Genomic DNA, 16,521 nt, shown 5'->3' on the forward strand with positions numbered 1-16,521 from the left:
CCCCTCGGAATCCAGGAGGAAGTAGTTGATTATCTGCTTCTGCACCTGGATATGCACAAGTCTATGGAGCCTAGTGGGATCCACCCTGGACTGCTGAGGGAGCTGGTGGGGGAGCTTGCTAAGCTTCTTTCCATCATTTATCAACAGTCCTGGTCAACAGGGGAGGCCCCAGATAACTGGAGGCTGGCTAATGTGATGCCCATCTACACCAAGGGGTGGAAGGAGGATTTGGGGAGAGCTACAGGACTGTCAGCCTGGCCTTGGTACTGGGAAAGATCATGGAGAGGCTCATCTTGAGTGAGCTCTCACAGCAAATGCAGGGCAGCCAGGGTATCAGGGCCAACCAGCATGAGTTTATGAAGTTTTGCTTGACCAGCCTAATCTCTTTCTGTGACCATGTGACCCATCTTTTGGATGATGAGAAGGCTGTGGACATTGTCTACCTGGACTTTGGTAAGGTCTTTGACACCATCTCCCACAACATTCTCCTGGAGACGTTGGCGAATCATGGCATGGACAAGTGTACTCTTCATTGGGTAAAAAACTGGCTGGATAGCTGGGCCCAGAGAGTTGTGGTAAATGGGTCAAATCTAGTTGGTGGCTCGTCACCAGTGGTGTCCCTCAGGGCTCAGTTTTGGGGCCAGTCTTGTTCTTTATCAATGATCTGGATGAGGGGATTGAGTGCACCCTCAGTAAGTTTGCAGATGATAGGAAATTGGGTGGGACTGTTGATCTGCTTGAGGGTAGGAAGGCTCTGCAGAGGGACCTGGGCAGGCTGGATTGGTGGGCCAAGGCTAATTGTATGAGGTTCAATAAGGCCAAGTGCTGCGTCCTGTGACCTGCATTTCGGTCACAACAATCCCAGGCAACACTACAGGCTTGGGGATGAGTAGCTGGAGAGCTGCCCAGCCGAAAAGAACCTGGGCATGCTGGTTGACAGCTGACTTAACAGGAGCCAGCAGTGTGCCCAGGTGGCCAAGAAAAGGCCAACAGCATCCTGGTCTGCATCAGGAATAACATGGCCAGCAGGAGTAGGGAAGTGATCATGCCTCTGTACTTGGCAGTGGTGAGGCCACACCTTGAGTACTGCGTGCAGTTCTGGGACCCTCACTATAATAAGAACATTGAGGTTCTGGAGTGTGTCCAGAGGAGAGCTACCAAGCTGGTGAAGGGTCTAGAGAACAAGTCGTACCAGGAGCAGCTGAGGGAACTGAGAATGTTTAGTTTGGAGATGAGACCTCATTGCCCACTACAGCTACTTGAAAGGAGGTTGTAGGGAGGTGGGTGTTGGCCCGTTCTCCCAAGTGAATAATGGCATGACCAGAGGAAATGGCCTGAAGTTGTGGCAGGGGAGGACATTAGGAAGAATTTCTATACTGAATGAGTGGTCAGGCACTGGAACAGCCTGCCCAAGTAGGTGGTTGAGTCACCATCCTTGGAGGTATTCAAGAAATGTATAGATGTGGCACTCCAGGGCATGTTCTGGTGGCCAAGGTTGCAGGGTTTTTTTGTGGGTGTTTTTTGGTGGGGTGTGTGTGGTTGGTTGTGTTTGTTTAGGTTTGTTTGGGTTTTTTGTGCTGATGGTCAGACTTGGTGATTTCAGATTCTCTCGTGACGATTCTGTGAAAATTGGACGCAATTAGAAAGTCTTTCAAAGGTGGGGGTTTTTTTGGTGCTTGAGCATTTTCAAGTATAAAAACTTGGCATTGGTTACTCAGTTTAATTTGGATTTTTTGATTTTGACTTGCTGGTTTTCCTGCTTGAATAGTTTAATGGGGTTAGCACTTAGACAAAATGGAGGGACAAGAAAGATCTTTCTAAAGAAAAGGAAGTCTATATTTTCTCCTAAAAACTGCTGAACTATGACCTGTCATACAGAGTGCACTTCAATCCATATTTTTCTGTGTAATTTCTGGGCTTTACTGTTTGAATCATTCATTTCTCTTTTTAATGCACTTTATATAAATGGAAATGAGTGTGCCTGCTCAGGGTCTGGATGGACTGCTCTCCCAGCACCCCATCCCAGCTTGCTGCAGTATAGCTACTTGTTTTTCTGGGATCAGGGTTATGGCAAAGCTGGAATTTTCCATTCTGCACCACGAATGCAGAGACTCATTGTCAAACGATCGATATTTTCTTCCAAGCCTTGGAAACCCTGCAGAGGTTCAGCCTTCAGGAAATAATTTTTTTCCCCACAAAGAGAACTCTTCATTATAAACTGATAATTAAAAAGCTGAAGCCTAATATACTCCATGGTTTTCTTTCAACTCAGACTGTACATACAAAGCCAGCAATTTTCAGGACTGACTTCTCCAAGATGCAGATTCTGAGCAAGAAAAAGAAGTACCAAGGGCTGCATAGTAGATACATCTAATAAAAGAGGAGAACGCAGCTCTGGGGGGCCTATGTTACAATTTTCAGTATTTTTTAAAGAAAAGCCTGAGGGACCAAATGGAGATTTGTTGTGCTATGAACAGTAACAGAAGCTGATGTCTCTCTCCTATATCATTTTGTATTGTGGTACATTTCCTACTCAGCCAATGTCTGCTGGTGAAGGTCAGTGTAGCTGCATTATCCCATTTACAGCAGAGGGCTGATGGTCTCTCAAAGTGGGTTTGTCCCTGATTAGCACTAGTGAGGAAAATTAGGATCCCACTAAGGGGCTTGGGCCAGGAGTGAAAAACTGCTGGTTTCAGTGTCTGAGCTCTGCCTGAAGCTGAAAGCTTGTTTAAAAAAATGGAGAGGGAAAAAGAACAAGACAAATATTTACAGCAGGAAAACTGGAAGTTAGTATGTGAATAGGTAACTTTTTTTATAGAGTGCTGGTACTTGTAAAATGAGAATCATGCAGCAATTCTTAGTAATAGTCAGAAATATATTCAGATAAGAAAAAAGATTTTTAAATCTGTGGAATTATATGGATGTAATGTGCACAAACAAACATGCAGTCATCCCAGCAGCACTTCAACACTGTCCACCCCCTAACTTTTCTGTAACATGTGTCTTTATGGTACAACCTTATGTTCTGTCTCCCAAGGTCCTTACCAGCTGTCACTCAAGCTGTACTAAGGAAAGGATTCACTGAGCATAAAAGACCATGTGTAAGGAATGAGGGAAGACTTCCTGGAGTTATCCTGGGCTTAATTGAATTTTTCTGTCATCCACTATTTCTTGTTGAAGTGTGAACAGCGGGTGGTCTTAGCTGTCTTCTCTTTCCACTTTGGTGACATCTCCAAATAGAAAGTAGTTTCTCTTTTTGTAACTTGTCACCAGCTAATACAGTAACAGCTTCCCCTTGCCTTGCTGGGAGGTGAACAGCAGCATAGTTTTGGAATAATTATCACATAAGCAGTGAAGCAGGGAGATATTTTACTTCTGTTATGAGCTGTGATTCCCATTGTTTGCTAGAGGAACAAAAACATCATTGGATAATCTCTACAGCCACCAAAGAAAGAAGAAATCATGCAGGCAATAAATTATACACTGCAATATGTGCAGCAAAGCTTGCAAACAGCATAAAGGATCTTCTTTCTTTTAGGAAGTCTGTTTTTTCTTCATTAGCATGAATTTCTGAGCATGCCTTGGCCTCCTTGCATGCTACCAAAAGGACTGGCAAATTGTTGTGGAGGAGGAGTGCCTGATCTCAATGATTTACAATTATAAATCATCAGTATCTCCACTAAAATCAGTGAGGCCTGATTGTGGGGTTTTGTACGCTGACAAAGCTTCATTGAACCTGCTTTGACCCTGATGAACTGTTCCACAGAAACCCTGCTGATGTAATTGCCCAAGTCAAAGGGAGTTCACCTATATTTGGTGGTGAAAAAAGCATTGCCCTTCCAAGACAGAAATTTGTTCTAAACCCTCTGACAACCTTGAAAAGCTCACAGTGTCTCTGCGCTGTCATTAATATCCACCCAGGGGATCTACAGGGAGCATAAAGCCAAACTATAGCATAGTTGGGTTCATCTTTGCCTGGCATCAGTGAATAATTCCGGTTAGCTTTACAAGATCTGATTCCTACAGCATGGTTTCCAAAAGAGCCTGAGACAGTTACACTGCCATTTCCTACTGCAATTCAAAGGGCTATTGAGCACATGCACTAGGCACTTAATGTCAATAAAGCTTTATTGCTAATACATCAAAAGTATTTTATGGGCAGGCTCTGCATGCTGGCCATTGATCCTAGTATCTATTTTTAATTGCAGTGCTGAAATCATACTTATATTATCACAAAATAAGGGACAGAATAAACCATTTCAGATGTTTCAACACTAGTTGGATTTTAGATTGTTTGGTGTCATTCAGGATTTTGGTGTTCCTTTGGGGTTGAGTTTTTGCTAATAGGTTACTAGTGTAACAGTTAAAAATTATCAACCAATACCTGGTATAAATTCGCAAGCATCCTCCTATTAACATTGAAAATCTAGTAAGCATGCTGGTGGAGGCTGTTAAAGTAGGTTGCAGAAGAAATTTCATCAAGAGATTGTTGAGACAAAAATGAAACCTTTTTTTTTTGCCAGGGTAGAAGGATGGATCAAGTGTTTAAATGCCAGGCTGACTGATGACTTAGCAACCCAAACTGATGGCCTTTTGTTGGGTTCTTTATGCAGCTCAGGTGGCTTCTGGCAGCTAGGAGGCTGGTTTTAGCATTTAGAAGATGAGCATTCAAGACGTGCAAGACGATGAAGTTTCACTGGCATAAATTAGAAGTTACTGGGAGGAGAATGAAGTTATCTGTTTCAAACTTGGCTATTTATTTTTTTTCTGTTGTTCTGTGCAGGGTCAGCTTCTGGGCTCATCTCTCTGTTCTGTGCAATCTGGGTTTTTTCTCTGAGCAGTATGATAGGGTGAAAAGGAGATGGATGCCTTCTCTAATAAATAAGGTTCTCTATGCACTTGAAAGGCTGTTCTGGGCTTGTCACATACAGAAAATGCCTCACGTCTCGGAAAACATAATGGGGTCCAGCAAACAGTCCTCTCCTGCTCCCGACAGTAACTGTTTTTGCATGTACATGTCACAGGGGTGTTTGGGTACTGCAGTCTAAATAAGATGACTGTATAGTTCCTCTGCGCTGCCTTACAGCTACTTAATATGAGCCCTGCTAAGGGGATAGAGAAGCCATGGTGCTATGTAAAGGAGATGTCAGCGTCATCTTACTTCATGAAAGAAAAAAATGTTTTGTAATCATAAATGTTACCACAGCCTTCTAGCTTTCAACTCAATTAAAAAGATGGAACAGCAAAAAGAATTTGAACACAGTTTCTCCTCTGGATCATGTCATATGGCCAGAGGGCATAGAAAGAGGCTTTTTCTGCACAGGAGACTGCAACTTCTGAAGGAGATGTGATTGCCTTGAGGAGAGATTATTTGTATCACATACAGAGCTGTGTTTGCAGCTGAAAACTGGATTTCTCATACTGAAAGATGTTATGCTAGCTGCTTTGCTAAAGCCCATTATGAGAGATCTGGAGGACTTGATTCTTAGCACCATCTATACAGCTGGAGTTGGCCTCTTCAGGAGGATGCACTGATTTATAAAAGTACAATTCCTTTGGAATCAGAAAGATACTAAAATATTGTGGTTGCATTTGCTTGAGATTATTTTCAGAGCAATGAATGCTCCAAAAATTTTCCATCTTTATTCTACATTAGAACCACCTGAAAGGGATAATCTTCAAGTGAAATGCATGCCTGGTGTTCAAGCAGTGTGAGATGGTACCAAAGACACTCACTTAGCAAGCTAAAGACCACATGTTGTCTGCAGCATTTATTTTTCTCTATAATCAATGTACTTAATTAATCAGCTGCACACTGAGAAAGTGCAAGGTGGCTAATCACTTTAATCATTAAGCAGTGGTATTAATTTTCACTTAAGGCATCATCCGTGGAAAGTAAATTAAGATTGTTGAAATGAGAAATGCACAGGGGTGGAAGAGAACAGAGAAGGGTATTTCTGCATCAATTCTGGCTGATGCTTTTGAGATTGGCTTGTGCCTCTCTCCAGGGTTTCTCCAAGTTAAGTTTTTTTGAAATATTTTCTTATTTTATTTGGGCAAGAAAACTAGAGGGAAATTGCTCATCCTTATTCTTTGCCATGGAGCGACGTGTCATTGCTTTGTTTTGCTTTTTGATTATCTCCCATTCTGCAGACTAATTAGCTTTTGGAACTGGCCAGAAGTCTTCCTTTAGAACAACATTTTTTGCTAGTAAAGATGGATGTTTTATAAAATCGAAGTGTCCACAAGAAAATAAAAGTGAAATATTTTGCATTGGTTCAACCTAATGTTAAATATTTGACTTCTAGAACATGTGGAATTTTAACAGCAGCAACAAAAACCCACTCCATTGCATTGTCCACTTGGGAGAATGGGGTCAGATATGTGGTCCCCTTGAGGCAGTGCACACCACGTCATTTTAAAACCAAGTTCAAGAAAATTAAATAAAGAGCTTTGGTTTCACCAAGTGAAAATAGCACATGTTGGGTTGAAAAAGGCAAACACATTTTGGAAAATTTTTCTGTTTGGAAGCTTTTATTTTCTGTTTTTTAAAGGATAGTTATTTTAACAGCTCATAATGTTCAAGACAAGAGCCAGTGTTGAAATCCCTGAGTATCCATCAGCATTGAAATGGAGCTTAATTAAAATCCATGCTGTAGTTACTTTTTGGCTACCAAGGTATCACCAGGGAAGTCTGAATTAGATGGTGCATCTGGGGAACACTAGTCCCTTATAAACCTTCATCAAAATTTGACAGGTGTTACGGAGAGACTTTGAGGCCCAGTGATGCTTTTAGCAGAGTCTCAAACCCACTTTTAACTAGTGGGCATGGAACTGCTTTTAAAAGGAGAGTTTTGGCCAAGCCAAACTTGCAAAAGAGAACAGGGAGGCACGAAGAGTCCACTTTCTTCTGCAAGACCATAATAGTCTGAATGCAGCAGATAAAGATACAGATGATTTCCAGTACTTTAAACTCCTTTCCTTCACTGTGCCTGTAAATTATTTTTATTTATTTGAAATTAATTTTATTTTTTCTGTCCTGGCAGTTCATCTTGATATGGTTGTTTGCTATGCATTGTTTGATTTTAGTTGGATGCGTTTTTGTTCTCTATATTGATATTTTACTTCTCAGTAGCTATGTAGGTGGTTAAGAATTTTTAAATGTCTGCCCTATTTCAGATTGCTTTGATTTAAATACAATGTTCATTTCTGTTGCATTCCCAACAGAAGCAGTATGCATAATAGACATCTCTTACAGGGAGCAGAATAGCAATGCACAATGTCTAATAAAATATTTGCATCATTGAAGTCCCTTGTATTTTCTTCATTAAGTTCAGAGCAATCAGAAATTTGGTAGATCATATAAGTAGCAGGTCTGTAATGTTTGTTGTACTGTGCATTCCTTCTTTTTAAATCAGCACAGTAAGAGGTATAGGCTTCCTAGCTTAAATTAAGCAAATTACAATACCAAGAGCTGTGGAAAGATGAGTGCTCGGGATGATGTGTTTTATGATAGAACAGGACCTTGTATTTGATGAAATTAATGGCCACTTACAGTGCTGTGTAGCTGTTGTTTGGAGAAAGTGAAATGGATACAGTAGTGCATTCCTCAGTTACACATTCCCAGTGCTTTCCTTACTCGTCAGCTTTGAAGTAGATTGGGGAATGTTGGAAATGTTCTGCAGGCAGGTTGTGGTCTGGATTTTATTAAAGGAGGTGAATATTTCTTTTAATATGTTCAAAGGAGAGCACAAAGCCTGTGCTCTGTTCAGGGACTTCATAGTTGCAATGCAGCACGTTTTTTAGAATTACTTCTTGTGAGAAACTAAATCACTTTAATTCAGTGGCACTGAACTCTGTTGCAGAATTAGTTAACAGTAATACTGCACCTGACTGACGTAATTGTGAATCTTTCAGTCAGCTAATGATGTCTAGGACATTTCTTAAATTTAAGCATCCAGTAAATTACTGTGAAAATGTTACTCATGATAATAAACACTAATATTTAAGAGAAGAATCTGGAATGATCATATACTATTGAAAAACGGCAAACACATTTTGGATTTTTTTTCTGTTTGGAAGCTTAAACACTTGCAAAATGTACTATGTGTTGATTTACATGACAAAGTCCTGAAGGTCCCACCTTCTCTCTCTGAAAGTTTGGATTTAGCTGTCTATTGGCTTTGCTTATTCCACGTGGAATAAACAATACAAACCTTTTAATTAATGCAAAAGCATAGAAATTGGTCCATTAAAATCCCTGAGAACCCAGCATGTCTTGATAGATATTAGTCACATTATTAATACTCCCTTGGGATGCTCTCAAGCTATGCTAATGAGGTTGGCATGCAAATGGAATAAAACAGAGTGGATTGTCAAGGCCTTCTACCTCTAAGGCATGTAAGTCATGAAATATTGATAATAGTTTGCAAAGTCTCTTCTCTGAAATGTTCACCTGCTTCTGATTCACCTACAATGTCATTTTTAAGTGTCCATTCTTCATCTTCTGTATTCATGCAAATTAGGTGAAACATCAGTTGAGCAGTTGTTAATGCTTTCTTCTCTTAGAATCATTGAATCATTTTGGTTGGAAAAGACCTTTAAGATCATCAAGTCCAACCATTAACCTAGCACACTGCCAATTCCACCACTAAACAGCATCCCCCTAAGGACCACATCTACATGTCTTGTAAATACCTCCAGGGATGGTTACTCTACCACTGCCGTGGGCAGCCTGTTCCAGTGCCTAACAACCCTTTCAGGGAAGAAGTTTTTCCTTATTTCCAACCTAAACTTTCACTGTAAAAACTTGAAGCCATTTCCCCTTGTTATCTGAGATACTTTTAAGACGAAGGAAGATACTCAACCACTTTTCTGTCTCATCTCTTTACTTTCTACTCCTCTTTATCTTCAGAATTAGCTCTACCTGTCCTCCCCTCTCCATAAGCACCATGGACCAAGTCTGTCTGTTGCAGCTAGCTCCCCAGAATATCTAGGTCACTTTGATTTCCCTCTTCTGCAGAGTTGCAGTTTGCCTGTTTTGTAACAGCATGACTGGTGTAACCTGTCAAAGGTGTCACCCTTAATGTTCTGCCAAGTTTGTTTTATGAGTGCTGTAACAACTGCATGTCCAGCATTTCTGCACTTTGCTGGGAGCATTGCTGATAATTGATCAGGTTTTAACAACTTTGACTGTGGTGCCTTTGAAGTCACGCAGAGATGTTGGTGACGGCCCTTTTTAGCCACATACAGCACCAAGGAATTGGTTGCTCCCCTGGTGCATGTGGCCTCTCATTGCCCAGCACATGTTGTGTTAAACAAACAGATTGAAATGATGATAGAAGCCTTCTAGTACCTGTAGGGTGCCTACAGGAAATCTGGAGAGGGACGTTTTAGAAGGACATGTAACAACAGGACAAGGGGTAATGGCTTGGGGTAATGGCTTTAAACCTGAAGAGGGGAGATTCAGGTTAGACATTAGGAAGAAATTCTTTAATGTGAGGGTGGTGAGACACTGGAGCAGGGTGCCCAGGGAAGCTGTGGCTGCCCCATCCCTGGAAGTGGTCATGGCCAGACTGGACGGAGCTTTGAGCAACCTGCCCATGGCAGGGAGGTTGCAAACTCTGAGCTATATATTGTCTTCCACTGATGGAAGAAATTGTCCCTTATCCACCAAATGCCACTTAAGAGATCTTTATGCTGTGTGATTTGTATCCTGCCTGCTGTGTTGGGTGGCGGAGCCCATGGCAGATTGTGATAGGCTTTGGATCAGGCTCACTGAGAGGAGCAAGAGAGCTTAGCTCCCCTTCTCTTCTACCTGATCCCTGAAAGAGGCTGTAATTGCTGGCTGCCATCAAAACACTGCAAACACAACTTTACTGCAGCTCAGAACCCAACACATATTTCATACACTGAAAAACTTGTTATTTCTTACAGGAATATAACTAAGAATAATGAACCTGAACCTCACTTCTCTACTGCCAGCTTTATACCTCTGTTACTCTCTCAACTTCAGTAGGTCACACTAATATATAACCAAAATATCTGAACGGGGAAAGAAATCCGTCTATTGCAAAGGGAATGTGGGCCAGGTTTTTAATAAAATGGAACACTAAAGCTATATTAAGTGTTTGTTCACAGTATTTTTCAGTAAAAGTCATTGCACTCTCTGTATTTGCTATTATGATAAAATAATTCAGTGGCTCATACATCTCTAGCCACTCAGATGCCATTTTTTTTTCTTTTTTTCCCCCCCTCAATTAAATCAAGGAGTTCATTCCACAGTCTGAAGCTTTAAAGCTTTAAAATTGTTATTTGTCCTGAAAATACTTCACAGTAACTAGTTGCTTAATTTATTTTTATGTCATGCATTTAATTGTCTTAGCAATGTGCCCCCCTATGAACATTCAGTACCCCTTCAGTGTGTTGCTGGTTTAGCTTAAAGATTCATGTGCAGTCCTCTGAAAATTAAGGAGTGTTTGGCTAAGCAGAAATAGATTTCCTTTTTTTTTTTTTGTAGGTTAACTTGCTTTTGCCTTCAGAACTCTGTCTCTAAGTAATTAGGAAGTGGTGATGTGCTTCAGGTTTCCTCCACATCAACCTGAAAATTGTGGAGCAGGCTAAGAATGCCAAGAGGTGAATTGTAAAGCAGCCTCTTTATTGTAAGCTTAACTTCCTTTGGCTGCTTGCTTTTTAATTAAGTCTCGTCCCTGCCTTAATTTGTTATGCTTTTTCCTGTCAGCTGAAGATGCAGGGGAGAGGAAATGGAGGATATTTCAATAAGCTAGTTCTATTTATAAAGCTTTGTTAGGAAAAATAATAATAATTCTCTGCTTCTTAAAACTTCTGCTCAATCTTCAGTCTCTGTGAATCTTTTTTTTTTGGGTCCTGTTTGACTATATACTTCTGAGCCAGGCATTGCAAGCAGCCGAAGAGAGTTAGGTGGCATGTATCTGGATGCATTTGGACTTTCATTTGATTCACTCTACTGGGAAAACATTCAACAGTCTTGGTACCTGAGAATGGAATTGATAATTTAATCTCTTCTTTGAAGCTTGAAAAAGTTTGTGCTTAGATCTACCTGTGAGGTAAGCCTCAGTGCTGTACTGACAAGGTGCTTATCCCCATGTGAAATTGTTTCAGCCTTCCTTTTTGGGGATGCCAACATGCCAGCACCAGCCAGCAGTATAACTCCGGTTGGTTTTCTGGTGTTGTCTGCAGGGAGAAAGGAAAGAAATTAGTGGGGGAAAAGTAAAATAAGGGATTGCATGATGTTGTAGTGCCAAGTGATATGTAGAGAAGATCATCAGTTACTTGGAAAAAAAACCCTGTCTAATCCAGAAAAAAAACATGTTAGATTATCTCGGTGAAGCAATTTTTCTTTCTAACTATTACTTGAAAAATAATGCTACCTTAATGAAGATAAATACAAACCCTAACAGAAGACCCCATGTCCTTTTCAGTTGCATTTAGTTTGTTTATTTGTTTGTTTTTAAACCTAAGCAGTGAAAGTTTCACTTGCAAAATAAGCTGCATCAGAGGTGAGATAGTGAACATGTCTTCCTATAAATGGATTATTAGAATTGTTATTACTTGTTACCTCAGATATTTCCTCTGTTGGAAATTAAGCAGTAGTTACCTGTTGTTTGTAGTCAGTTTATGCTCTTTTGGCTGTAATTCCAGTAGTTTTCTTTTGACGTAGTGCCGGATGCTTGATGAGTGTTAAGGAAATTGAAATAAGAGTTTTTTCAGTGATAACTAAAAAAACTAAATCACTACTGCAATGTGCTCTGTACTTGCTTGTTCTGTAGCCAAGCACAGCCTTTGATGACTATCTGGAACTGCACTACCAGTAGAGCTTATGGGCACCTGAAGTGTTATTGAGGACCCAGCACACTTCTCTACTTCATCCATTTCAAAGGATGGCTTCATGTATTATTTTGTGATAGTTTTGAAGAGAAGGATGGCAGAAAATAAGACAGTGCTGCTGTCTTACTCAGTATTCAAGATCTGGCTGGTGTCATCTAGCTTAGTGTTTTTACTTTTTTGATGTACCTCTAAGAACCGGGTAAAAGGCTTATGTTTCTGAAGGGAGATTATGATATTCACCAGCAGAGACTTTGTTGTGTAAGGTTAGAAATTTTGAACATAACCCATTGCTTCGTGGATATATTTCAGTGTTGGCAATGTCTTGAATGCAGCTCTGAATTTACTGGATGGTAATATAGGACATGTAAATTAATTCATGTGGCAGAACTATATAAGAAGTTGCAGGTTTTTTCTTTTCCATCAAAAAAACTGCCACAAACCAAAACCAGAAGAGAACAGCGTGCTTCCCATGGCAGGGAGGAGAGGGGTTATTGTATGACTACTGACTTAGCAACAGTGCCTCTGTTTTTCGTTAATGACCTTTAAGCCTTACAGCACCCCTCCTAGGCAAAATATCATGTTGCCTCCTTTTTTGTCTCCCGGTGAGCGTATTCCGTTTTCTTAAGCTTGTGTGTACAAAACTGAATTTCATTTTTCCACCACATGATGTTCAGTGTTATTTTAGCAGTTTTCTTTGAGAGGTTTTATGTTGTAATTTGAGCCCAGGGGTTTGCTCGCTCTTTGGATCAGTAAAGAAATCAAACAAGCAATAGGTATCTTTCTGCCTCAGATCTCTAAGGATTTGCAGTTGCCTGAAGATGATAAGACCAGATGGCACCTGTGTTAAAAATGTTTCTCTGCTTTTAAATGATACAAATCTCTGGGCTAAATTCACCAGTGCTTTAACGTCATGAGTAAAATCACACTGAGACCAGAGGGATTTGTCTTTAATCGTTTGTCTCCTGGACGTTTCTTGAGTTATGGAGGAAGAGAGAAGTATATGTGAATTATTCTTCAGAGGCTTGTAAAGTCATGTAAAAATGTATGGGTTTGCTGCATTATTCAAGGTACATAATTTTATTACAGGTCTGAGGAATGCGTGGGACAACTGATTTACTGTTATTGTCATATTTTGCAGAATGAATGTTTTACAAAGAAGATTTTACTGCATGTATTTTTAAAAGTAGGGGCAGTTCTTTGGAAAATGCCAGTCTAAGCTTATTTTTAAGGAAAGCAGAATTTTATACATGGGCAAAAGTAATCTATTCATATAATGGTATGCAAGCTAATAATAAATAAATGATTGAAAGAATCTTATAATCTGATCCAGTACTTTTTTGTTAGAATCTTATTTGGGGTAGAGGTGCAGGATGCTAGAAAGCAAGAGAGATATACCTTAAAAAGCAAGACAGTTCTTCTCTGATAACAAAACAACCATTTTTATTGTAGAATAGACATTATTGATCAGTAAATCTGTATAGATGGTGGCTGCTGATAAACATCATGTTCAAGCTGCTTTGCCACAGGGAACCAGCCTTCATTGAACATGAGGGATAGGATTAATCTCATTTTAACACTATTCGCCTAATTAGTAAGTTGAAGTCTACACCCCAGTTTATGATCAATGCCAAAGACTGGTGGCTTGAGTTGCTCCATAGAGCTGATTGTCTCCACTGACAGTAGGAAAAGACTAGGCAACTGTCTTAGTTATTGAAAACCAAATATTAAACACTTCAAGTCTAAGAGAAATAATTTCTGGTAGACAAGTTTGTCTTTAAATCTGGAAACCAAATGACCTGAATTGAAAAGCAAACTGTTTTCATTTCAGTGTGCTGCTGCAGATCCTAATCTGCACTGGTTTTGATTGCCACCTCCCAGGTTCCTACACTGATTACATCTCACTACTGATAAATCCCCTCTTGCTGCCTGCTATGGAGTCCAGCTAGGGGAAGAGACTAGCAGACCACAGGTTTTAATATTCAATTCCCAAAGTAGAAGATGAAACATTTTGGCTATCCACCAAAGCAGTTCCCTTCCTGGTCCAGTGTTGAAAATTATTTGTCGTTGATTTGTGCTTTAAGAAAAAATAAAATAAAAAGATTGAGGCTTAGGTACTTGAGGATTTGATTTTTAAAGTAGAAACTTGAAGTAGTGTATTTGTACTTGTCACTGCTGTTTCATTATCTGTTCTACTGCTTCCATAGTGTGGGTGGAATATTCCTTCAAGAAGCTGAAACTCACTGTCTTGTCTCAAAGACCCTAATGAAGACAAATCGTGCAGTCAGCAGTTGTTTTCTTTCCAAGAATTCTTCCTAATTTTGCACTTTGTGGATGGTTCCTACTGTGTTACATATCTTTTTCCTTTGAGTGCAGTGATCCAAAATCAAGTGAATAAGAGCTGCAGGATGTGGAAGAGTGCTGCACAACTTTGTTTATAGCCTGCCTAAAGCAGCTTTTCCATAGCTGACATTTGGTTACATGGGACATACAACAGAGCTGCAGTCTGCTGTACGGTGCCTGAATTGTTCATGCTAGCATCCCTTTGTCTATCACTGCTCTGGCCACAAGTGGTACCTTTGTACAGCTAGAAGGGCTTTTCCATCTGTAATTCTTTGCACAAGGAAATTCTAGAGTCAGGTGCAGATGATAGCTAACACAAGGTGCTGGCACGTCCATCAATGTCCTGAAAAATTGGCCTCACCAGACCCCCTTTGAGAGAGTCCTATGTAAGTAGGACTGAATTTCTTCCAGATGGAAAAAAACCAAACCACAGCTGACCCATGACTGAGTTTAAGTTCTCATCTGGACAATATTTTTAGAGTGGAAACAGAAGTTCTGACTAAGCAGCTGGCAATATATTGAACTAATTACATTTAGTACTGAGTTAGACCATACCTTAAAGAAACGATCTGAGGTCACTGCAACTAAACTTAGTTATTTGCAGTTTGCGTGGTTTCCAGGCTATATCTAGTGCAAGGCAGTAGTGTAAGAAAGGTCCTTTAATTTGTGATTGAAATGCATTTCTGTCCAAAGATTGACAGCAACAGAGTAGGTTTTATCAGCTAATTAAATGACTTCAGAGTCATTGTTTGTATTTTGACTTTACCATAGGATATGGTTTTCCAGCTTATCCTGCTAGGAGTAAATACTGCGCTTGTTCATAAAGAACAGGACTGGATTTTCCATTGGAAAGCTTATTTCTTTTTACAGATGTCTTCTGGATGAAACCTGCCCCCTTGCACAAATCCTGACACTGCTCCCCTGGACACAGCAAAATGCTAACTTCCTCTCCCACGTTTTGCCTCCAAAGGCAGCCAGTAGCAGACGCTTGGGGAGCAGTATGGTGTCCATCTGATTATGGCCTCCTAGCTTCTAGCACTCACTCATTTATGGGCCGTTGGAGAAGGAGGAAGCATGGCATCTAATACCCCTTCCAGATCTATCTTTTTTTAATTTGTCTAACCACATTTTGATTTTATTCAGGCTTTTAACCTCTCTATTGCTGGGGGGCAATGAATTTTGTAACTCATTACACATTCTGTGGAAAAGTACTTCTTGTTTATGCTGCCTCTAAATCTTCCTCTCAGGTAATTTCTATGGATTCCCACTAGTTCTTATACTATATGAGAAGTAGTAAGTAATAACTCCTTGTCTACCTTCTCTGTGCTATTCATGATTTATTGACAACTGTCACATTCTCTTTCTTTTCTCTGGCTGAAAAGTCATGTTCTGTTTACTCTTAGCTCATACAAATCTATGCCGCTCAAAGTGCTGTATAAGCAGTTGTGGTAATTAAAAGAGGTAAATTAAACATACACCTGGGTGCAGACTTAGAAGCACTGAGAATTTGTGGCTATAGCTGACATTATTGGAAGGCATCTTCAGGCTGAAAATCAAGACCTTAATTTAGAGAGACAGATCAATAAGGCTACTCACAAAGGGATTCGAGTATGTCTGAGCTGGAGAACAGCATCAAGCTGTGGGATAGGTGTTGTGCAAGTCTCTGCTTCATTTGAATGCTGCAAAATATTTTTTGTCCTATGCTGAATATAAGCAGCCAGGCTTTCTGAAATCATCACCCCCCAAAATTACTGTACAGTAACTTGAAAGATACTTAGTTATACCCTCCAAGGATCAAGGACAGTGTTGCCCTTGTTTCGTTCTGGCACAAGAGTTTCTGAGAGTTAGAGATTTTGAATTAAAAACCTAAAGACTTTGGTGCTACCAATGGACTGTCTATTTCTGTACCCCAGGAACTGAGAATCTGCTGAAGTGGAATGTTTTTAGGAGCAAAGCTATTCATACAAGAGTCTCAAATTATCTTCAATAGCATACTCAGCCAAATCTGAAAAAAAAATACAAGTACACATTAATTAAGAATTAACATAATTCAGTTCCTTAACTATGGTGTTTATTAAAATATAAACTCTGTGAACATACATTTGAGAGGAAGCTTCTAAATATTTTTAAAATCTTAATTTTCAGTCACCCTTTATTTATTTTTAGTTAAGAGAGAAGAAGATGGCGCTTGACTTTCTGAAACTTTCTGTTTGCTTCTCAGATACAGCATCAAAAAGCTGCTGAGTGTCCTGAAGTCTGATGATGGAGCAAAATCAGGAATTATGTAGATTTATATGAAAAGCAGAGAAATGG

The 16,521-nt window shown here is 40.0% G+C and overlaps 1 protein-coding gene across 1 annotated transcript in view; it reads left to right on the forward strand.

Annotated features, from left to right (window-relative positions):
• The window catches only part of PCSK2 (proprotein convertase subtilisin/kexin type 2), a 111,302-nt gene that overhangs the window by 61,329 nt on the left and 33,452 nt on the right, over positions 1-16,521 (forward strand). The window lies entirely within an intron of this gene.

The sequence above is a fragment of the Apus apus genome, chromosome 3, assembly GCF_020740795.1.
Source record: "Apus apus isolate bApuApu2 chromosome 3, bApuApu2.pri.cur, whole genome shotgun sequence".
In the NCBI taxonomy this organism is placed as follows: domain Eukaryota; kingdom Metazoa; phylum Chordata; class Aves; order Apodiformes; family Apodidae; genus Apus; species Apus apus.